A 24,489-nucleotide genomic window follows, 5' to 3' on the forward strand; every position below is an offset into this window, starting at 1 on the left:
TAAGCCAGATTTACAGATATTCCCCAAATATTTCCATAAATATTATGGGGCACACACACACATACATATGATACCTAAGTGATATATGTGTAAAGTTAAATATTTGTGGCATCTGGGAGATTTGAAGCATAATGATACTATAAAACACCTTGAAGATTTACCATTACCTCTTAAAATTCCTCTTAAGATCGCTAATTGTTGTTGGTCTCACTTCCGTTTTCATCCAGTTCCTAAGGGGCTCTGTCTTTTCTGCACAGCTGTGTCCCCAAGTTTTCAAAAGCCCAACAGTTTAGTTGTATCCTCACTTATGGGTTTTAAATGGTGGGAAATATTCCTGGGATTTTGAATACGAGGACTTTACTAAAAGAGTGGGGGTGTCGAGTGCCTCATTTAGCATATGTACCATTCACATATTTGAAAATTTCAGTCTGACAGAAGCATCCAAAAGGAATTTTAAACATTTAGTGAGAGTTTCTAACCTTCATCTGAGTTCACAGATTAACAATTTAGGAGGACAGAAGGTGCCTGCGCTATGTTGACATTCATGGATCAACTGGTGTGCAAATATTGGATTCTTTCTTGCTATAATAACAGGCAAATAGCAACACATCTACTCTCCAGAAAGGCAAAATTATGAGATACTCAAAGGGGTGCATGGGTGTGTGTGTGTGTGTGTGTGTGTGTGTGTGTGTGTGTAGAATTCTTTTGAATCCAGGGAAACAGCACATAATAGGGGCTCAGTAAAAATTTAATAAAAAAGGGGCGCCTGGGTGGCTCAGTTGGTTGAGCGTCTAACTTCAGCTCAGGTCATGATCTTGCGGTTCATGAGTTCAAGCCCCACATTGGGCTCGCTGCTGTCAGCCTGTAAGTGCAAAGCCTGCCTCAGATCCTCTGTCCCCCTCTCTCTGCACCCCACCTTGGGCTCTCCCCAAAATAAATATTTTTTTAAAAATTTAATAAAAAGAGTCACATTACTCAGTCACAAAAAGAATGAAACCTTGCCATTTGCAGTGACATAAATGAGCCTAGAAGGTATTATGCTAAGTGAAATAAGTCAAAGACAAAAGCCACATTATTTCACTTATATGTGGATTCTAAAAACCAAAACAAACAAATGGATTCTTTACAGGGAATTGGTGATTGCCAAAGGGGAGGTGGGGGGATGGGTGAAATAGATGAAGAGGATGAAGGGCTACAAACTTCCAGTCATAAAACAAAAAAGTCACAGAGATGAAAACTAGCATAGGTAATATTGTCAACAATATTTCAATAATGTTATATGGTGACAGACGGTGACTATACTTACCATGGTGAGCATTGAGTAATGTATACAATTGTTGAATCACTACGTTGTACACCTGCAACAAATATAACACTGCACCTCAATTACACTTCAATAATAATAATGGAAAATCACAAACGTTATTCCAGAGCTAAAAGGACCCTCAGGGATTATCTAGGCCTTTCCACCTGCCTGTCATCTTCTCCTTTTCAAATTAATCATACTGAGGTCCACAGAGATGAACTGAGTTCTGGCGATTACTCATATACTTGGCCTACTTTGAGGGATCTTATAAAAAAAAAAAAACAGTTGGTTTTGCATTTGTATACAAATGTCTTTGAGGACTTAACTTATGGCTCCCTGAAGAGCCTTCACCTTCAAGAAATCTTTTGGTTTTTTTGCCTTTTTAGCACTTCCTTCGTCCTCTTCACATATCATGGATTATTAAACTTCAGCTCAGAGCATTCTTTACCGCTATAGTAGTCTCCATTGAACTCTTTATGGTGACCCATGAAATAAATTTCTCAAAAAACTTGGACTTAGGGATATTTGTCATTCTTCTGAGTAACTTATTTGTATTTACTTTATGGAAGGTATGACTATGCTTTCTGCTTTGCCATGGCTGCTAAGAAATCTAGATTCAAATTTGTAAAATTAGACATCTTAGTAGGACATAGCATGTTATGACTTATATCTTCTAAGCTAACCTAAACTTTGGTCTCATTTTATTTTTCATGCCTTTTTTTTCTGTTTCCTCCTTTTTTCTCCATTTCTTATGTTTAATCTTATCGACCGTGGGTATTTTGAAGTTACACAAGATCCTTTTCAATATTATGCTTCACAATCTTCTTCGGATCTATTATTTATTGCACTACAAAATATGCCAGGCAATGTCAACAGACCCACCTCAGCAGGTGTGATGAGACAGTCTTAAAAGATAGAGAATCCAATTAGCTGCCTTTTTAATATTGAATAAAACTTTGGGGAAAAAAATGAATAAAACTTTGGGGCCCTGCCAAGTAGGAGTAATATGAAAAGAATTCAGGTTTCTCTCGAGTTCTAAGGTCTCTTCAGCTAAATGGGAAATAAAGATCATATTTAACACATATTAAAAAATACAGTATGTCTTAAAAATATAATATAGGGAGCGAAATTAACCCAGAACTCTCTCTAGTGGTAGAGTAACCCTGGATGGGATTTATAAGCTCAAACATGACTTGAAAACTATGTCATGTTGTGACGTCACCCCAGAAATGTGGAATGTTTGATTAACTCCTTCTCTAAGTTTTATAGTCCTCGTTAAAGGCGTAAATTAGGGCTCTGTGTCACCTGGGTTTTGAACAAGAATTTGTTCTACATTCCACCAATCATTCTGGTGGTTAAGGATGTTTAGCAAACTGAGGATGCAGCTCCAAAGATTGCTTGGAAAAGTAGCCTCAGAATTGCTGGGGATGATTTAAATTGTCTTCTTGATGAATTACCAGATTGTAATCCTAGAAATGAAGACTAGAAATGTTGATGAGAATCAAGCCGATATTACTAATATTTTGTACAAAAATCTGTGCATGTTTGTGTTTTAAGTATTTATAAAATTTAAGAGAAATTTGGATTATTAAAGTAAAATTATCTAATTTAATTTTTTTTTTCAACGTTTATTTATTTTTGGGACAGAGAGAGACAGAGCATGAACGGGGGAGGGGCAGAGAGAGAGGGAGACACAGAATCGGAAACAGGCTCCAGGCTCTGAGTCATCAGCCCAGAGCCCGACGCAGGGCTCGAACTCACGGACCGCGAGATCGTGACCTGGCTGAAGTCGGACGCTTAACCGACTGCGCCACCCAGGCACCCCAAAATTATCTAATTTAAAGTGCATAATTCCAAATACCATATGATTTCACTCATATGTGGAATTTAAGAAACAAAACAGGTGAACACAGGAGCAGGAAAGGAAATATAAGATAAAAACAGAGAAGGGGGTAAACCATAAAAGACTTAAATACAGAGAACAGGGTGGCTGGAAGGGAGGTGGGTGGGGGGATAGGCTAAATGGGTGATGGGTGATGGGGACTAAGGAGGGCACTTATTTGATTGAGCACTGGATGTTATTCATAAATAATGAATCACTAAATTCTACTCCTGAAGCCATTATTACATAACTATATGTTAACTAACTTGGATTAAAAAAAAATTTTTTTTTAAAGAAAACTTTTAAAAAAGTGCATAATTGAATGAGTGATTTATACATGTAGGCTAGGATGTGCATCCATGCCACTCTGAGCCCTGGTTTTTCTCATCCCTCCATGCAGGAAACTCTAAGAAAGTAACTGATTAGTGTAACTCAATTGCTCTCCAGTAAATAAGTTAATGCTTAATTTCTGGGTGCTGTTTCCTTTCGTGTACCAGGTGTCTCATTTTCTCTGCATGTGCTGTGTCCTTTCTTAACCGTGTGTGTTTTCTCATGCTGTTCCAGATCCACACTACCAGTCCCATCTCTACCTGGAAAAATTCAGTCCGTCCTTCAAGGCACAGCAGAAATGTCCCCTTGGCTGACATCTTCCCCTTCTTCTTCCTCTTCAAGCAGGATATTCTGCAACCTCTATGGTGTTTTACCTTTCTTGCTCTGAAAGAAGTAGGTGTGACTGTCAACTGTGTGATCACATCTCCACGAAGGCACAGATCATGACTCGGACACAGTGTCCATCCATAGCAGTCACTTAACGCATGTCAAATTGAGCTAACCTAATGAGTTAAATTGGCATTAAATATGCCGACCAGCTAGATGACAGGTCCAAACTCGGCCAACTGATATTCGGGGTCCTTTAAAATGACAGGGATTGGAAATATAATCTAGTTCTCTCTGTTTCAAAGTCTTGTGTTCTATGGAGAATTTAATTTGAAGACAGACTTCTGTAGCATAAAATAGCATGAAAGCCACTGACTCTGAACAAAGCCCTTTGTTTTCAGATGCATAAACTGAAGATTTTTTAAATATAAAAATCTAGATATCTAATTTCTCTGTGAAATGAAAAGACTCAGCAATACGGGTTCCCATTCTTTATATATATATATATATATATATATGTATATATATAGATAGAGAGAGAGAGAGAGAGAGAGAGAGAGAGAGAGAGAGAGAATGCGAGCAGGGCAAGGGCAGAGAAAGTGAGAGAGAGAATCCAAAGCAGGCTCCTTGCTGTCAGCACAAAGCCCAACTCGGGGCTCAGTCTCCTGAACTCCAAAATCAAGAGTCAAACACACTCAACTGACTGAACCACCCAGGCACACCTATGGGTTCCCATTCTTGAAAAGTATCAATCTGCTGGAACGCTCTGCAGTTTGCCACAGTCCTCACCAGTCCCTGTGGTCTCCCTGATGCAGAACCTAAGTGTTAAATCAGTGCTAAAACTCCAACAAAATGACTCTAGCATACCATGGTAATACACTTGGCTTTCTCCCCTTGTTCACGTTACTTACCTGTCACTGTTCAAGTTCAAGGCAATTAAACTTGAGGCTCCAGATTTGCAATAGGTGTGCTTCTGTGAGGTACTCTGGGAAAAATATTGTTTCCAAATCAAATTTCATCTGAAATGTATGCAATTTACTATTCAGAGAAACCCACTGTAACTATAAAAGAATTCTTTTGTACATCAAATACGCACACTTGATTATAATCCTTTTGCCCTAACAAAGAGCTACATCTTAGCTTGGCATATAATTTTGAGAGCTCAACTTGTCCTGTTAGAATTGCACAGAAATTTCTTCTTTTTATTACTATGACATTTACTTTTGCATGGGAGAAGCTTGGGTTCAGTGATTACCTTTCTTCTGCAAGTAATCTGTTTGTCTGGCTTCCTTTTCCTACATGGATAAGATCATATCACTTATACAATTTTCATCATGAAAATAAAACTGTTGCCAAGACAAGCTGAAGACTGAGCAATATTAAATTAATTTTTGCAAGGGACACGGTGGGCTCATTAGAGCTGTAGACTCAGACTTTTTTTTTTTTGCCCTAGAAAGTTTTTCTTTTTGTACATAGTCTTTGAAAAGTTTTATTGGTGAATAAATGTCATATAAAATGTATGCATGCTACGTGTACAGTTCAGTGATTTTCGGTCTTAGAACATTTTCATGATCCCAGAAAATTCCTGTGGGCTCACATGCAGTTAATCCTTGCTACCACTCCCCAGCCCTAGCCAATGCTGAGCCGGGAATGTGCTTGCCTCGGTCAGGACCTCAACCTCAGGCAGAAGAGCTACTGTCCCCTCCCCATTTCTCTCCATCACCTCCTTCATCACTTCCATCAACAATCCCATTGGGCATGGGTGTTACCGCCACCCCAAAGGGACTGAACCACCTTCCCTGGAAGCACAGCCTGCCCCCTGTCCTGGCAGAGCCCCATGCCTACAGAGCTGGAAGAAGCGGGGAAGTGATTGGAGCTGCCGGTCCAAGAATGTCTCAGACTCCCACTGTTCCTTCTTGAAGTTTAGCTGCTGTTCAAGCACAAATACTTTGTGGATAAATTATTGTTTACAGTTGTCCACCTGATCTGGATCTGATTTGGACCCGATTTTGGATCTTTGCTCGCTTTGCTCGCTTTGCTCTGTGATCTGTTGCTCGCTTTTTATCTTATCTTCATCTCTTTTTCCTTCTGGGTTTACTAGTTGGTCTTTGATCGCACTGATTCTGGTTTCTAGTTCACCTCATCACACTTGTTCTGTTTTCTGCAAGGCACTTTCTGCTCTGCACTGCCGTTGAGATGCCCTTTAGCTGGCTCTGGCCACATTTGTTTCTGTACATTTCTTACGTGTCCTTGCTGTTTACCTTTTTATATCAGCCCTTGTGCCTCAATGAGTTCTTTCTCCGTCATTTCTTTCTTTCTTTTTTTTTTTTTTAAGTTATTCTGTGTTTTTGAAAATAGAAATGCTTTCTAAAATTTTTATCTGACTCCTCATTGCTAATAATAATAATTTTCCCTGGGGTGCCTGGGTGGCTCAGTTGGTTAGGCATCCAACTCTTGATTTTGGCCCCAGTCATGATTCTCACAGTTCATGGGTTCAAGCCCTGCATTGGCCTCTGTGTGCTGACAGTGTGGAGCCTGCTTGGGATTCTCTCTCTCTCTCTCTCTGTCTCTCTCTCTCTCAGTGCCCCTCCCCCACTCATGCTCTATATCTCTCTCAAAATAAATAAATAAACATTAAAAGAATTAAATTCTTCTGTTAAAAAAAAGAATAATTTTCCCTATGTGGGGCAATTATATCTTTCTTTGATCTTCAAAAATTTCATATTATATATAAATTTTTTTCTGATTACTGAATTTTGAACAAGGAAGATGGATCCCAGCCTGATGTTTGCCATCTGATAGTTGTCCACATATTCCATATGGATTCTCTCACTGTCTACCAACATACAGTCAGATCTTTCAGGATGTAAGCTGGGAGGCCAAACAGGCACAAACCCCTAGCATTTAAGTTTTTAGTGTCCAGAAGACATTTATCCTGCTCAATATTACTTTGTTGAGGCAGGTCCACTTTTGTTCATATTACCTAGTTTTCTACTATGAGCTAGTGTATTTACTGCCAAAAAATTCGAATCAGCATGTAGCTCGTGCTTTGTGAGAGGTACAGCATGGGTAAGTCCGGTCTCCAAGATGGACTGCTTCCTTTTATACCCCCACTTACTCCTGAGTTGACCACACAGGGTGCAACTCACTATTGTTGGACCCATGAGCTCATGGCCAGGTTAAATTACTGGGTGTTATAGACTCCATAGTCAATCTAGCAATGATGCACTGAAGAATTCCCAGGAAATAATTCCCTTAGGGAGGAAGAGCTTCTGAAGAGTTAGGTCTGTCACTAATGATGAATTTTTATAACTGTCTTGCTTTCTTAAGAAACCCATATATGAAATCACTGGCAATTATGTCTCAGTGTGACCAATCTACATTGCAGTAGGATGAATTCCTCCTGGTGATTGAAAACCATCATAAATATTATTGATTTATACCCCTAGTTTCCACTGCTATTGTCATTTCCCCAATATGTTGTTATTTTAAAGTAGGAAGAGGAAACCAGCAGCCTGCTACCATATGCTAAAAATATCCTAATATTGGCTAAAGTAAGGAGATGTCTTCATGTTAAGAGGGATTTTTTTCCTCTGATCCTTAAGATTTTTAGCCCAAATCCATTCATATGCTCTACATTTGCTGCTCTAGTTTATATGTTTTCTGCTCTAGTTTATATACAAAGAAATATCTTGGAGGAGTGTGCACTGGGGCAGCGAATCTTTAATATATGGTGCTTCTAAAACTTTAATGTGCATATGAATCCCCTGGGGATCCTGGTAAAATGCAGATTCTGCCTTTCTAATGAGCTCCCCAATGATGTTAATTTTGCTGTTATGAGCAGGAAGGTGCTAGAGCAGCTGGTATGCTCATGATTTGGAGCCCAAATCACTTGTATTTTGATGACCATTCAGGAAGATGCAAACAGGGAAAATTCTGACATGTCACCATTTCCACACCCACCGAGGGCCTGGTGTCCCTGACCTGCCCCCAAAACAGAGACTGTCACCAAGTGATTGCTATGTCAATAATTGTGTGCCATTTCACATTTAAATACTCAGGGCCTTTTTATCTGGGTGGAGACTATTGGAAGAGGGAGGTGGCGACCAGAGATAAGTCTTATCATTTTCATGACACCAGTAATACATTTTTATTTAAAAAAAAAAAAAAAGCTTCTAAGAGTTTCAAGTAGGGTTTCTTGTACGGCAGGTCAATTCAGACAGTCCTTTGAGTCACGTTTAGAGCAAGAGGTCACATTACTCCACAGGGGATTTGGGGAGGAATGCAGTCTTCCTAGTAAAATAGCCAAGGGTGTGTGTGGAACTATGGGAAGGAGAGCCAGGGTGAAGATTTGCTCTGCTCTAGAAGGGCTGAGTTGTTGATGTTTTAACATTTAATAACAACAAAAGCTCCCATCAATCTGGAAGATCCTTTGCCCATTTGGGCATGTTCATGGTGTGAAACCTAAACATTAATTCCTTAGAGGACTATCTTTGTGATTGGTGGTTAATGGGTTACGCTGTCGCTAAGAACTGTAAGTGCATAGCAAGTAAGCTTGAGACCTTTCGTAAAGGACAGATAGTGGTGGCATTTTCACTGATAGTGCCATCTGAAACTAGCCCACTGGGAGTATTTGGCCAACGGATGCAGGTAGGAAAACAATTTTCCCCTGGGGGGAGGTTTTCAGGGCCTTAGATGTTTGGAAAAGCAGATTAACACAAGTACCACTGAAACAGGTTCTGTAGCTTTGGACAAATCATTGCTGTTATTATTTAATTCCTTATACTATTTTAGTCTTTGTAAAGTAACAAAAAATTAAATTGCATTTATATCTTAAAATAGGTCAGCTCCTTCTGAGGCTAATGTTCAAGTTTTGTCTATCCTCCACCAAAGTCAGTCTTTCAAGTATCTTTTATCTTTTTAAGAAATGTAACAGCGTGTTGCCAGCTTAACCTGCATCCATCCATCTGGCCCTTCCTCCCGCCCTCCGCCCCTCCCTCCCTGCTGCTTAGCATTTACTGCTCTACATCCTGTCCTTTTCAGCCTCTTCATACATAAAAATCTCTTGCGACTGCTCCACTGCTGCCTCCTGAATTTCCAGCCTTCTAACTCTGCCTGGCTGCAAACTGTGCTTAAATAATCTTTTCATGCCTTTCCATATCGTTCCAATCAAGTGACATGCACTGGCCCCCTGCCCCAGCTGATCTAGCTTCTGACTTCAGTCAGCAAGCTTTTCAGTAACTCTGGACCACTCCGTTTTTCTTCTTCCCAGCGTGAACCCGTCTGGTACTGTCTTGCTGCCTGTAGCACTTTAATCCTTCCTCCTCAACGTTCTCCATTGTTCTGTTTTCTGTCTACTGAATGATGTCCCACTGTTACAGGAAATGTCACTTTAAGATAGACCTAGCAGTAACATTTTTCAAGATTAACCTTTAAATACAAATATTTTGCCACACTTAACTCCCTACTCCAACTGGCTCCAATTTTATGATTATTATCTTCATTATATACTTACTATCTTACTTATTCATTTTGCATCCAGGGACTATGTTCTTTTATCACGTGTACTATCCAGGTTTAGTCCATAAACACGCAATTCCCCAGACAGTATTTTGCTACAATGAAAATAGGAATATCAATTAATACAGACTAGAGAGTACCAACATAAGATAATATATTAATATATGTATGCAAAACTGTGTGTGTGTTTAAAAAGGCTGGGGCGCCTGGGTGGCGCAGTCGGTTAAGCGTCCGACTTCAGCCAGGTCACAATCTCGCGGTCCGTGAGTTCGAGCCCCGCGTCGGGCTCTGGGCTGATGGCTCAGAGCCTGGAGCCTGTTTCCGATTCTGTGTCTCCCTCTCTCTCTGCCCCTCCCCCGTTCATGCTGTGTCTCTCTCTGTCCCAAAAATAAATAAACGTTGAAAAAAAATTTTTTTAAAGGCCAAGGAAGGATTGTTTAATAGAGAGTATTATAGAAACAGGATAACATTACAGTAAAATTAAGGTGAGTCCCTGCTTTATCATGTTTCAAAATCAATCAATATGGAATAAAAATATAAAAATCAAATCAATTTATAAGAAAAATTGACAAAGACTAGAACATTTATTCAATATACAGGAGGATAACTTCATTTTTGAAGAAATAAAATAAATTGTAAAGGTATGATTAATAGCTTCCGCAGTATTTAAAATTTCTACACTATTAAAAAACCCCAAAGGCACTCATATATATAATATTTTTAACAATTCATATTTATAAAGGAGACATCCAAACTTCAAAGGATAAAGAGGATACAAATATATTTCACTAGACTGTAAACTCTGTAAGGAAAGGGATATTTCCTTATATTTCACACCTAATACGTATGTATTAAACATTGAAGGAATAATTGAGTAAGGGAGAACAAATAGAAAGCAATTTCTAAAAGCTCATCATTCCAGGAATAAATATATGAAATAAACAACCCTGGATAACTAAAATATGTCAACTGAAATATTTTTTAAAATGATACCATATAATATCAGCAATGTTATAGTAGAATCAGTACCCATTCCTACTAGCAGCTCTATAAATTGGTTACCTTTTGGAAGGAAATGTGATAGTTTGTAATAAGAGCTAATCATCCACCAATGCAGAAATTTATTTTAATGAAGTAGCCAAGGTTAAATGAGTCACATGTGCATATTAAATAGATATAACTACTTAGTATTTCCATATTCATGTATATTTCTACATTAAAGGTACTCAATCTAACTTTACCACAATTAATATTAGGGATATGGTTATGCATATACACTTTGCACAAAGGTATGTTATGAAACCATGCAAATAATATTAATTCTAAAGATGTATGGAGACGTTTAAGTAAAAACATAAGGCATGTTATAATATTATGATTGCAACTATAAAAAGTTCTGTTAGCACATACTAGACAAAATATATACAGGTAGAAATAAAAGCAATTTCATGAGGGTAATGAACTTATGGTCTTCCTATTATTGCTTTTACATATTTTTAATACTGTAGCTTTAATTAAAATGCATAAAGTGATTGCTACTATTTGTAATGCATACATACATATAATTTACATTCTCATGAACCTAGTGAAGCTGTTGGTCTCCCAGGGAAACTGTACTATTTACTTATTGACCAACAGACTCTCTACTGACATTGACATACTCACTAATGAGCAAAGTATAGGCCATGCAGTTTCAACTAAGGGGTGAGGGGAAGCTTGCAAGAAATATTCTTAACACTGTCTACCTTAACATGTCTGTGAAATACAAAGCAGGTAATATTTCCTGCCTATGGAGAACACGGCTTCCAGGCATTTGGGTTGTGTCTGCATCATTGAGAAATGGGATTATTTTGGAGCGAACTGACTGGTGGATACCCATCAGGGGATAAGTAGCAACGCTGAAAATATTAATTGTACTTATTTTTAGGTCTTAGACTTACAACTGACTTTTAAAGGAGTAACTGGTTTATTGAGATATGATTTCCAAACCATAAAATTCCTACTTTTAAAGTGTACAGTTCAGTGATTTTTACTATATTCACTGAGTTATACAACCATCACTATGTAATTTTAGAATGCTCTCATTGCCCCCAAAAGAAATCCTATACCTATTAGCAATCAATCCCCATTCCCCCTCCTCCAGGCTCAAGCAATCACTAATCTACTTTCTGTGTCTATGGATTTCCCTATTCAGGATATTTCATATAAATGGAATTATAGGTGCCTTTTGTGTCTGGCTTCTTTCACTTGGCATGTTTTCAAGGTTCATCTACATTATAGCATGCATCATTATTTCATGTTTTGTGGCTGAAAATTTTCATTTTATTGATATATCACACTTTGCTTATCCATGGACGTTTGGGTTGTTTCCACTTTTTTGCCACTATGAACAATGCAGCCATGAGCATTCATGTACAAGCTTTTGTGTGAACATAGATTTATTTTCAATTCTCTTGTCTACACACCTAGGAGGGAAATTGCTGGTTCACATGGTAACTATATACTGGACAGTTTGAGGTGCTGCCGAAGTTGTTTTCTAAAGCAGTTAGAAATAGAATAGTTAGACTGTTTCACAATCCCACAGCAGGGTGGCTTTTACTTTCTCCTTTCACTCACTTATTCTTCTAAAATGGGCATATATTACTTTAATAATAAGAAAAAAAGAATTATTAAAAAAATCTGTGACTGCCAATCTGTGGGCCATAGGCACTTTGCAATGGGCTTTTAGTCCCCTTGGGTACCATCTCTGTCTTTAAATTTAACAAAGACTGTGGTCTGTCTATCGAGAGAGAGAGAGAGAGAGAGAGAGAGAGAGAGAGAGAGAGAAGCTATTAGGATCAAAGAGAAACCAATTATTTGTTGGAATAAAGAATCTGCTCCCAATCAGTTTGGCCAAAATGATAGACCTGTTTGGAAGAGGAGCAGGATTTCTCTGTGTAACTTGTTGCACTCAACTGTGAAAGTACAGGAAAGCCACCTGTACTGCTGCGGGGCCGAGAATAGGGAGGGGGGAAGAGGGATGAGGAAGCCTGTGTGTGATGGGAAAAGTCCACTTCAGTACATCAGGCATATAGAGCTGTATATCTATATCTGTATCTGTGAGTCTATCTCTATACCCATATCTGTATCTATCACTATATCTGTTAAAATTGGCTATTAGAATTTTGACTAGTGCAGGGTCCTAAAGTAATTTGCTTAAGTAAATAATATGATTGGTATGTAAGATAGTGTTTCTGAGTTGCTTGAGGGAACCCAAAACAATGTAGGTATTGATTACTTGTCTGTCATAATTATCATGTGTGATGTATTGGCGGAGTTCAATTTATCTTCCTTTTAGAGCTTGGTAATAGTACCACACTTTGCCATATTGGAGCTTGAGGCAAAAGGAAAAATTGGTAATATTGACGCTGCTTTCATTGAAAAATTTGACATTTGTTCATTATAGATTTTATTTGCATTAATACAGATTTTCAAAAAACTACACTAAATATTATGTATCTTGATAACTGAGATTTAGGGCACCCCCTTAAATTTTACATCCAAGGAAGTGCCTCCTTGGCTTCATCCTTGTCCCAGCTCTGACTTTGAATATGTTTAGAGTTTTTAGGTAAAAGGGCTTAAAAACTGAGTGGCAATTTAGTCATGGAGAAACTGAGTCATGGATTAGAGCATTTGATGTCATACATTGATAGTCATCTAGTGACTAATTGGGAATCATAGGAGTAACTCCTATCCTTTTATCAAATCAGAAAGTGGTACTCCCTTGTTATATATTTACTAAGGTTTGTAAACCTTAATTCCCATTTCACATATTTGATTAGAAAAACGCATTCTTTCTAACTTTTTCAATATTGTCCCTCTAATTATTTAACACTCAACAAAGTGGGCAAAAGTTTCCCAACAATCTGTAGCAGTTTAATCCTCATTCCTGGCCTTTTAAAATTTTCTGGACAGGGGAAGCACTCTGTTTTTAGAGCTATGTGGGGAACTGATACCACAAAGTAGAATTTTCTGCCCAATTCCTTTGTTCCTCTTGAAGACATTAGGGACCAAATCCCATCCCCCTCTTTCTCTAACCAACTTTTTAGAGATTTTCAGTTTGAAAGTGAGATACTGGAAGAGCCAGAGGGTTAATGAAAATTTCAGTGCATGGAAATGTTTGTCAAACCCATTGGAAGAGTAGCACATCCTGGAGCTATTATTGGCACAGCAAATAGTGAGTGACATTCAGAGTTTATGCTGTTTGCTCTGTGATACTGTTGGAATGAGTTACATCACACGCAGGAGTCACCAAGAGGTGACTCTTTCTGGGCTGGCCAATAACCATTTGTTCTTCAATTTATTATCACAGTGAAGTAAGCTCACTGTCTGTAGTTCAGATCACTGGGGAAGAGGGCAACCCGCACATGAGAAGAGAGCATCATTTAGCCTGGCATTTCCCAAAGTTATCCCTTGACAGTAGCTATAGAAATGGTTTCTTGGGGAAATAAGTTGGGAAGTGCTGCATACTAAATGCCAGTCTGGGAGATGCATATGCTCATTAGCATACAGAAGCTCTGAAAAATCCTGCAGGGAAAACAAAAATCTATGGAGTTTTGTTTAACTCACTTTTGACCAAATTTTGTTATGGAACCTCCTCATATTACTGTGAAACAAGTTGTCCCAGAGCTTAGAGACTTAAAACAATAAACATTTTATTATCTCCTAGTTTCTGTAGATCAGGAATTTGGGAAGGACTCACACCAGGATGGCTCTGACTTGGGGTCTTTCATGCAGTGTAGTCAGGTGGTGACTGATGCTAGAAGAGCAGGTGGCAGGAGCAGCTGGGGCATCTTTCTCTCTTTATGTCACCTTGGAGTATCTCCTTGAGGTCTCTCATGTCGGCTACATTGGCCTTCCTCACAGCATGGCTGCCTCAGGCTAATAGGACTGTTACATGGTAGCTCAGGGTTCCAATGAAAGTATTTTTTTTTTTTTTTTACTTAATGTTTATTTTTGAGAGAGAGAGAAAAAGAGACAGAGAGAGAGACAGAAAGAGACACAGAGAGAGAGACAGACAGAGAGAGGCAGAGAATCCCAAGCTGGCCCCACACCATCAGTGCAGAGCCTGACATGGGGCTCGAACTCACGGACTGTGAGATCATGACCTGAGCCGAAATCAAGAGTCAGATGCTTAACCAACTGAGCCCCCCAGGCACCCCTCAAATGAAAGTATTTCAATCCACAAGTGAAAGCTACAGTGATTTATAACCTTGGAAATAATGCAGCATTATTTTCACTGCCTCCTGTTACATGCAAGTGAGTCACAGGACTACAAAAACAGGGAAGTTCAATTCTACATCTTGATGAGAAAGTGGCAGAGCTCCATAAGAGCATGGAGACAAGGAGGGGATATTGTGCTACCATCTTTGGAAAATACATTCTACCACAGGGCTCTCTTTTCTCCGTGGAATCTCTTCAATGTCGGTTCCACGAAACACACTTCGTGAATGTTGCTTTAGGCAGTTATCACCGGAGTTGCTTCTACGTAAAAAGGCAGACTTGGCCAAAAAAGGTGTCTTCGCAAATTCTGGAGATGTCCAGATATGGAATTCACAAAGAGATTATTTAGCACAATGATACTAAAAGGCACTATTATTTTAAATTCTGTAGTCCAGGGTGTACCCACTTAGATGTTTAATTTTTATGGTTCAGAAAGGGCTAATGCTGTAACCTTCCACATTAGTGCCAACAGCTGCATCAGAGTGTGTAGAATCTCTTGGCATTCACGTATGTAGACTGGAGCAGGTTCAGAAGTGATCCATCGCAGTCCAGGATGGCCCTCGTAAGGAAGGGCCTTACTTCTCCAAGTAAGATGGGCCCTTATCAAACTGGATGGCTTCCTGACAGTAAAGCTAAGCCTGGCCTAAGGAGGATCCACATATTTAAAAAATAAGGAACGATCTTCCACTTAATATCTCACTCTTATGTGAATTGTTGGCTTAAACGGGAAGAGGGCACCTCTTCTCTTTGAAATAAATACTCCAGAGTAATAACAAAATATTTGAATTTAAAGCACTAGCTGTTAAATTTTAATTGACTTTAAATCAAGGTACTTAAAATTCATTCCCACACTAATGATGAATTTTTATTGATTTTATCACAGAGATGTCTTTGTCCCAGAGGCACTATTTGAAAGTCATCCAACAAGAGTTAATAGTATATAGTCTGTGAGATAGAACATAACTGGATTTTGTCTCTTTGTTTTTGTTTAAAGATAACTGACGTGTACAGGGAGAAAATCCATTGATTTGAACTATTTTCTCCGAATAGTCATAAACATGCAATACACTCTTTGCTGAAAGAGTGATTGACAGATACTTGAAGTATGGACTTAAAAGAACAAAATAATATGGAATAAAAACTATTATACTGAAGCCACCATCATTATTTTTAGAGTTTCAGAATTGCTGAGATGCTCCATAGTGAAAACATTGTCTTTATACAAATTACAGAGTAGAAGTGGAAGTGTCAGAAATAATTCCATTAGCTTTCGCGAAAAATCCTCTCTGTGGTAGTAGGCACTCCATTCCTTGGGTGTCAGATCAATAAATGGGAGCAAATATGAACTCATCCAAGGAATATCGTGGGAAATATTGCCATCACCAGCAGGTTCGATTCTTGTTGAAATGCACAAAAAATTAGACCCATCATCTCTGAATTTGTTTTCATGAGTCAGTGGCTACCGCGGGCTCTGGAAGGGTGCGTTTTGGTGACTTGCCAGGTTTGCCACATCCTTGCTGCTGGTATCTGGTTTCAGGGCAGCTCACAAAGGATCACCTGTGAAAGCGGTGACATTCCTGGATCTGGACACCCCTGTAACTAACTGCCACCTGTGGTGTCTCGGAAATGAAGCTCACTTTCTCCTTCCAGGCTTTCATTTCGTTTTTGTTCCTGCCTTTTGTTTCTCCCCTGTTAACTGCCGACACACACACCGCACTTTCATTCACTTTGCTGGAATTGTTCCACTCGGAATATCAATCCCTCCATCTCTACTCTCTCTCTCTTTTTCTTTTCTTTCTCCCACGCCCTCCTCCCACTTTTTCTTTCCCAGCTTGTCCTAACAAAGGGTTAGGGAAAGTCTCAGCTAGGGGCTCTTAACCTGGGGCCCTTGGGTAAAATTCAAGGGGCTTGTGAACTTGGAAAAAGGATTTTCACTTCTACCCTGTAGAAATTCAGCCTCTCCTTCTAGTATGACTACTGGTGACTAATCATCCACCGCGCGTCAGCAGAAAACACACTTCTTTTCATTTTACATTAAGGTTGCTGCAAAATCTCAAATGAGGTTTATGTCTGTCACTACTTCAAAATTAGACCAGCAGCTAGATCATATGATATATTATGTTCATAAAGAGGCAAAATTATTACCTATCTCACAGATTTAAAAAAAATGTGGTAACTGTTTTTCAATACAATTGGTTTTCTTTGCAATCTTATATATTGTGTCTCATTCATTTACAACCATTATTCTGACACAGGTTCATAGGCTCCATCAGTCTGTCAATGGAGTGCAGGGCACAAAAAGAGCTAAAACTGTTCTGTAAACAAATAGTCAGGGCTAGAAATCCAAGCCTGTTTCTTTGGTGTCCCAGGATAGACCAGGTTATCAGGTTTTTAAAAGGCGTGAGGCATTAAAAATTAATTTTTATAATCTTTAATTAGAATAATGTTGCACATGACACTTTTGGTGTTAATGATGAACAGGAAATGTTTGGTGATGTTGGTTATTTGAATTCTGGAGAGCTAAGGGCAGTAGGCAGCTGCTGGGCATCCTCCTGGGGAAAGTGTGAAGGTGTGAAGCCAAAGGTATAATGCACCAGCTTCAGCCTTTAGCGTTATGGAAGCAGGAATGGGGGGAAATCAAGAGCCAAATCTGAGGAATGGGAAGGTTCTTCAAGGTCATTATGATTTCAGATCATTCATTTTTAATTTAGCCTCTCAAAACTTTCAGGTTCTACTAGTAGAAAAATTATCTTGTATCTTTTATCATCCCAGACCAGATAAATTGCACTTATATCCAATAAGCTGTTTTAGAATTCTTAGTTTTCACAAATTGGGTTTGCCAAAGATGGGCAAACCAGCTTCTCCCACCAAACCAGTCCGTATTATTAATGCTGCTCTAAAGTGTAGGGTATAAAGCTCTGATGTGGACTGAAGGTCAGACCAGATGTATGCTCTGGCTGGATTTACCCCTCATTTTTATTTTAGTTTTTAAAATTTTTTACATGTTTACTTATTTTTGAGAGAAGAGAGAGCACAAGCAGGGGAGGGGCAGAGAAAAAAGGAGACACCGAATCTGAAGCAGGCTCCAGGCCCTGAGCTATCAGCATAGAACGCGATGTGGGGCTCGAACCCACAAACGGCAAGATCATGCATGACCTGGGGTAAACTTGAACGCGTAACCGGCTGTGTCACCCAGGTGCCCCTACCCCTCATTTTTAAATGAAAGTTTAAAATATACTTAGAAATAGAAGGAATTGCATGGTTAGCACCTATGCTCACCACCTTGGTCTTACCATTAGTTGATATTTATATTCACTTTATTATAAACATATCCATTCCTCTACCTGTCCATCAACCCACCTTATTTTTTAAAAAGTTAATTTCAAAGTGAGTTATAGACATCTGGTACACTTCAGCAAGCATATCATTATAGTTCCTTTTTGTTTTTCTTTTTGAGGTAAAATCTGTATATAATGAAAGGCATATATTTTAAGTGTACCATTTCTGGAGTTTTGACAAAGGCATACACCTGTGTAACCTACCCCATCCCGATATAGAATTACTCCACCCCACCTCACCGGCTCAAGCCCCTTCCCACGTAGTCCCCATGCCACTGCCCCCACAGCTAATCACTGTTCTGAGTTGTGCACTAGCTATTAGTTTTGCCTTGCTGCAATAACATGTTTTAGGCTACAAAATTAATACATATTAATTAAAGATCATCTTAAAACAGCATGTAAGAACATAATGGGGGGAGGCAGTGGCTGGGTGGCTCAGTTGGTTAAGTGTCTGACTTCAGCTCAGATCATGATCTTTTGATTTGTGATTTTGAGCCCTGCATCCAGCTGTCTGCTGTCCCTGCAGAACTGGCTTTAGATCCTCTGTTCCCCTTTCCCATTCACACTCTTTCTTCACTCTCAAAAAAAAAAAAAAAATAATAATAATAATAATAATAATAATAAAGAACATAATAGAGGGGCACCTGGGTAGCTCAGTTGGTTAAGCAATTGCCTGTTGATTTCAGCTGAGGTCATGATCTCACAGTCGTGACATTGAGCCCCACTGTCTGGCTCTTCGCTGGGCATGGAGCCTGCTTAAGATTCTGTTCCTCTGCCCCTCCCCCACATGTGCTCTCTCTCCCTCTCTCTCTCTCTCTCTCTTTCAAAAAAAAAGAGAACATAATGGGGATTATAAAATATATAAAACATTCTGTAGTCTTCATTTTCACTTAAACATTTTCTCATTAAAAGCTCTTCATAAAAATAACTTTGAATGGCTACATAATGTTGACACTTTGAATGAGCTCCTGTAATCCTATAATGGCCCTTGAGTTCCTTCTTTCCCCTAGTGTAATCTTCAGCCATCAGAAGGAAGGTGTGATGGATTCAGTAAACAGGGCTGCTGGAAGACAGGCCAGCTGAGAAAGGAACATTCTATTTCGATTGCTCTAGTCATGTTCTTCTTCCCCCTTTGCTGAGCTGTTTATACCTCAGCTGTTGGCTTCTATGGTGATTTCTCTTACTCTCTAATCCTCTTTCTTAGTGACTAAAATCTCCTTCTGTTCATGCCCTGTTCCGAAGGCATTCTGAAGCATTTCTAATGAATGCTCACTTGGTTTTAATCACCCAGGAACTGAATGTGACAAGCTGCAGTGGTCCTGGGTTTACAGGAGACAAGGTCCTGCTCCATGCTGGGGCCCTTTGCACCAGATTGACAGCAGTGGACATGAGTTGGTCTGGAGCCACAGATGTGGGTGTGATGGCTCTCATACAAGGAGCTTCAAGGTAACGCACCAAGAGTTACCCTGCCATGCCTCCAATTAATTCACTGATAACACATTTTTGGAAATAACACTTCTTGCTCTTGTTATATGTAAGCCACTGTTTTGTTTTTTTTAAATTTTTTAATGTTGATTTATTTTTGAGACAGAGAGAGACAGAGCATGAGCTGAGAGGGGCAGAGAGAGGGAGAGACAGAGTCCGAAGCAGGCTCCAGGCTCTGAGTGGTCAGCACAGAGCCCGATGTGGGGCTCGAACTCGTCAACCGTGAGATCATGACCTGAGCCAAAGTCGGATGCCCAACCGACTGAGCCACGTAGGCACCCCAAGCCACTGTGTTTTTTTAATATTCTACTTATTTATTTTGAGAGATAGAGAGAAAGAGAGGCAGAGAGAGACGTAGAGAGAGAGAGAATCCTAAGCAGACTTTGAACTGTCAGCTCAGAACCCAATGTGGGGTTCAATCTCATGACCTGAGATCATGACCTGAGCCGAAATCAAGAGTTGGCGCTTAACTGACTGAGCCACCCAGGCTCCCCGCAAGCCACTGTTCTAAGTTCTATTTATGAATTATATTAACCCCTATGATGTAGGTGTTCTTGCTATTTTCTTCAATTTGCTGAGGAGAAAACTTAGGCAAATGAGATCAAGTAACTGGTCTAACTTCACACATCGAGTTAGGTAGTAGAGTCTGCATTGGAACCTAGAGTCTCATCACCCTCTGCCTTATATCTGTTTCCTGCAGAAAGAAACAGTGAGGACGGATTTAATGTTTGGCTGTACTCAAGCCATGATTTTTGTAAAGTCAGCCCTGTTAATATAAGTTCACAGCCAGGAGTGCCAGATTTCTAGATGGAGCAGAGTCCAGAGCAGGGATCAGAACACTTTACCTCTAAAGAGCAGGTAGTTTATTTTTAGGTTTTGCAGGCCATACGGTCTGTCATAACTACTCAACTCTGCCTTGGTAGGAGTCATACACAATATGTAAGCAAATTAACCTGGTCATGTTCCAGTAAAACTTTGTTTTCAAAATCAGGTGGCAGGTGACATTTGGGCCATGGGCCATAGTTTGTTGACCCCTAGTTGAGAGAAGTAGTTACAGTGTTATGAGTATGACTTTTTTGAGAATCAGATGAAAGTAATGGATTCCTTACCCATAATGAGCCACATAAACACGTGCATAAAACCTTTTACATATGTTGATAAGTATATTAATATATATAAATATGTGTATGTCTGTAGTATATGTAGGTATATGTCACCTGATACACATATGTGTATATTAATTGGTATGATATATTTACACTTACTAATATATTGCCTTGAACATTGATTCTTTTCAGAAAAATCAGAACATAATCTTTTCAAATAACTTATCTCATAAATATCTTTCATGCAAAAGTTAATTCCATCCCTGACAACCTGAAAAAGTTCCAAATTGCATAATTAAAGCATAAAGCAAAAATTAAATCTGCTCCAGTGAAACTCTATAAAGGCTGTTCCTGAATGCAAATATCATCTTTAACATCCTAATGGTTGTGACTTTTTGTTTTGATGGTAACAGAAGCTGAGAGCTGACAGCCCTGACTTGCAGAGGCACATAAATAGAATCAGAACTCTAGAAGGTCTCTTTATCAGATAATGGTTGATGGATATCAAGGCATTCTGGGTTTCCCAGAGGCTCTTAAGTTGAAATGATATTGCATTACTTCCTTTGTTCCTAAAGCAAGAGGTCACTGTGGCAAGGTTTTCATCATTGGTGCTGTTTATGGCAGCAAGAAAAGGATTACAGATCTACATTTACATTTTAAGGGTCACCTGAGTTTAAGAAACACATAAAAGAGTTCTGCAGTGTTTCTGATTATCTGCAGAGTTCTACTTGCAGAAGTACTCTGGTGATCGAAAGTTGTCATACTCCTTGAATCAGTCAGGAGAAGCTAGATTATGTTGTAACCAAGAACCTCCAGATATCAGGAGCTTAAAACAACAAAGGTTTATTTCTTGCTCATGTCCATCCTGGATGGGTTGGAGGCTCCAGTCCACAGCTACCCTCGGCTAAGACCAGGGCCCAGGCTAGAAGAGTAAGCACTGTCTGGAATCCTGGCAAACGTCACAGAAGAAGGAAAAGAGAACGTGGTGAAGCGTGCACCAGATCCTAACGCCACTGATTATATTTCATAGTCAAAGCAGTGAGCCCCACCTAATGTAGAATTGCAATCCGAGCACATTTCTAGAAGGAAAGAGAAAGCCAGACAATTTTGAACAGCCATCCTGATATGATAATTGACCTTTTCTAATCCCTTCTTCTAGAGTAGAATTATGGCCAAAGTAGTTTTTAGTTTTCCACCTGCCTCTTTAACCACCCAGTCCCTAGCTCTGATGAAGTTGATAACCCTTCCAGCAATACGCAAGGCTTCTTTCAGAATTTTTAATAGAATCTTTGATGTCAATATGTCAGATGCAGAAGTCATAACGGCTTTTCCATCCCAAGTAGCAAAACCAGATGTATTGTCAATCATCACAAGTGTAATTTCTACACACAGGGTCCATAAGAACAGTTTAAGAAATGTATTTTAGTATCATTTTGAAGATATCAATGTCTTTACTGGTTTCCCAAAAGGAGAAAGTGAGACAGGAATCCACTGTTGACGATGTCCCCAAGTATATAACAGATGAAAACCAGGAAATGGCTGCACTGAGAAATATCAATAATTTCATCCAGTTGCCTATGTAAGGAGAATAGAGCAACTTGCAACTCCTTCATGGCCTGCTTCAAAATTGCAGATGGCATGCCTGATGGGGAGGGAAATCTCTATCTCCAGAGCTATTGTCTTAGTATTCTTCCTTTGCTCCAGCCATAATGTAAGATACACATTTCTGTAACATAGGACTTTACTAATATTCCTTCCATCAGGCTTCTCAACATGAAAACTTTCCTTATAGGATGTTCTAAGATAAGAATTTTATATTGAGCCTTGCTTTTAGAAAGAATCCATACTGCTAAACTAATCTGGTGTCAGGTAAGATGCTTTTGTAGCTTTTTTGATTTTGTGCATCCAATGGGAAGGAATGTGTCATATAAAAAACATGGTTGCTTTTATGTCCCATTATATATGGTGGTAAATCTAAAATTAAAGGCTATGTAAGACTCAGTGTATTTTATTTCTTTGTTAATTTCTAGTTGAAGCCTGGACTGCTGTTGAGCATAGAGAATCTTTATAAAGGTCATGATGTCATTGTATGCTTTCTTTAATTTATAGAAAGCCATTCCTGACTTAATAACATGATGGTGATGATGGAAAGTATACTTAAAATGACTACACCCAGGAATATACCATAGCCCTTCCACAACCAGGTTCCTTGGACACAACCAAAGTTTGGATAAAATAATTCGAAATGAAAATATATTTTCTAAAAAGGCAAAATCAAAGTTACAGAAAAGAAATCCAAGAAATAAAGATAAATATTTGTGCCTGATTTATCGAGCCCTCCCCAAGTTGATAAACCAAAATTAAAGTGCATTGTTTACCAAATCAAAATTCCTCTTTAGATTTTTTAAAATTATTTTTTTCAATGTTTATTTTTGAGAGAGAAAATGTGTGTGTGTGTGTGTGTGTGTGTGTGTGTGTGTGTGTGTGAGAGAGAGAGAGAGAGAGAGAGAGAGAGAGAGAGAAAGAACAAGTAGGGGAGGGGCAGAGAGAGAGGGAAACACAGAATCTGAAGCAGGCTCCAGGCTCTGAGCTGTCAGCACAGAGCCCAAAGCAGCGCTTGAACCCATGAGCCAGGACATCATGATCTGTGCTGAAGTTAGAGGCTTAACCGACCAGGTGCCCTTCCTCTTCAGATATTTTGATGCTATTTGAATAAATAAAGAACTGCAACTGCAAGCTTTTGCTATGAAATTCTTCTTTTTAAATAGAGGCATTATTGAGATGTAATTTTTTTTTTGTAAACTTCCGCCTTCAAGAACTGTCCATTAATGGATGCCAGAATACAGATAAAGCCATTAGAGCTTTAGTGAAAAAAACATGGAAACAGGTAATAGTGATAAGCTTCTCATTTACATATACCTTACATTTATGTATCGCCTATCATTACACAGAGAGCATTCTATTGTCTTATTTGTATTATGTTATTTGGTGTTTCATCAAGCACTCATTTTCCCTATTTGTCAGTTGAATAAACTGAGGCCCAGGGCCACTAAGTGACATGCTAACTGGCACACAGTAAGATACAGAAGCTAGACTTTCCAGTTTCAAGCAGAGTGTTCTTTGTGTTCTGGAACAATTGAAGGAAAGATCTGGAAAACATTTTCTTCTCCTCTTGTTCAGAACCTCAAGGCTAATCACAAATAACTAGAGACTTTCCCCATCATGATTTAATGGTGAACTGTAAGAGTTAATACCATGCATTTACCCCACCATTGTGGAAAGATCACATGACTATAATTTCAGCAGCTGTCATTTCCCCACACTTTGGGGGAGGAGTTGCCCACCCACTGTAGTAAGATGACCAGGAGCAGATGGCATTGTGCGAAGGCACTGCAGACTCACAGGATAGGGCTGGATGAGGTTTGCTTTCTGTAACATGAAGGCTCACCAAGCAGGGGTACATGGAGCCCTCAGATAAGGTGTCTGGTCTCTCAGGGCGGCAGCTGCTGCTTCCACACCTACAGGAAACATTGAGAAAGAAGCTTCATGAATAGCAGGGCTGGCTTCTTCATATTTCTCGGGTGAGGTGATTCAGAGGATGACACATTTTTATTCCTCTGGTTTGAGTCTGCTTCTGATTTGTGGACATTCCAAAGTAGTCCGGGGAGTCCAGCCCAGTGTGAGACCAAGGTGCACGGGACTCTCTGCATAAACAGCTCCTGGACAAACAGAACTTTTATCTCGGCCACTCCCTGGGGAGAGAGGCTACTACCTTCTCTTCAACTTTTGTTTTTTTTTTTTTTTTTTTTAAATAAAATTCCCAATGTTACCAGCCTGGGAAAGTCTAATGAAGTAGTACATTAGATGTGATGATGTTTTAAAAACATGGCAAATGATGAATCTGATGTGAATTGGGAGTTTGATATTTTGTCA

General features: G+C 39.2%; 1 long non-coding RNA gene across 1 annotated transcript in view; it reads right to left on the bottom strand.

The window, feature by feature from the left end:
• The window catches only part of LOC121014235 (uncharacterized), a 34,746-nt gene extending 10,525 nt beyond the window's left edge, over positions 1 to 24,221 (bottom strand). The window contains exons 1-4 of the long non-coding RNA XR_005783122.1: positions 23,959 to 24,221; positions 9,361 to 9,460; positions 4,757 to 4,828; positions 3,779 to 3,902 (exon numbers count right to left, since the gene is read on the bottom strand). This is a non-coding gene — a long non-coding RNA (uncharacterized LOC121014235). The remainder of the gene's footprint in view (positions 1 to 3,778; positions 3,903 to 4,756; positions 4,829 to 9,360; positions 9,461 to 23,958) is intronic.
• Between the last annotated feature and the right edge of the window lie 268 nt (positions 24,222 to 24,489).

The sequence above is a fragment of the Herpailurus yagouaroundi genome, unplaced genomic scaffold (assembly GCF_014898765.1).
Source record: "Herpailurus yagouaroundi ecotype Mexico unplaced genomic scaffold, PumYag 201, whole genome shotgun sequence".
Lineage (NCBI taxonomy): Eukaryota > Metazoa > Chordata > Mammalia > Carnivora > Felidae > Herpailurus > Herpailurus yagouaroundi.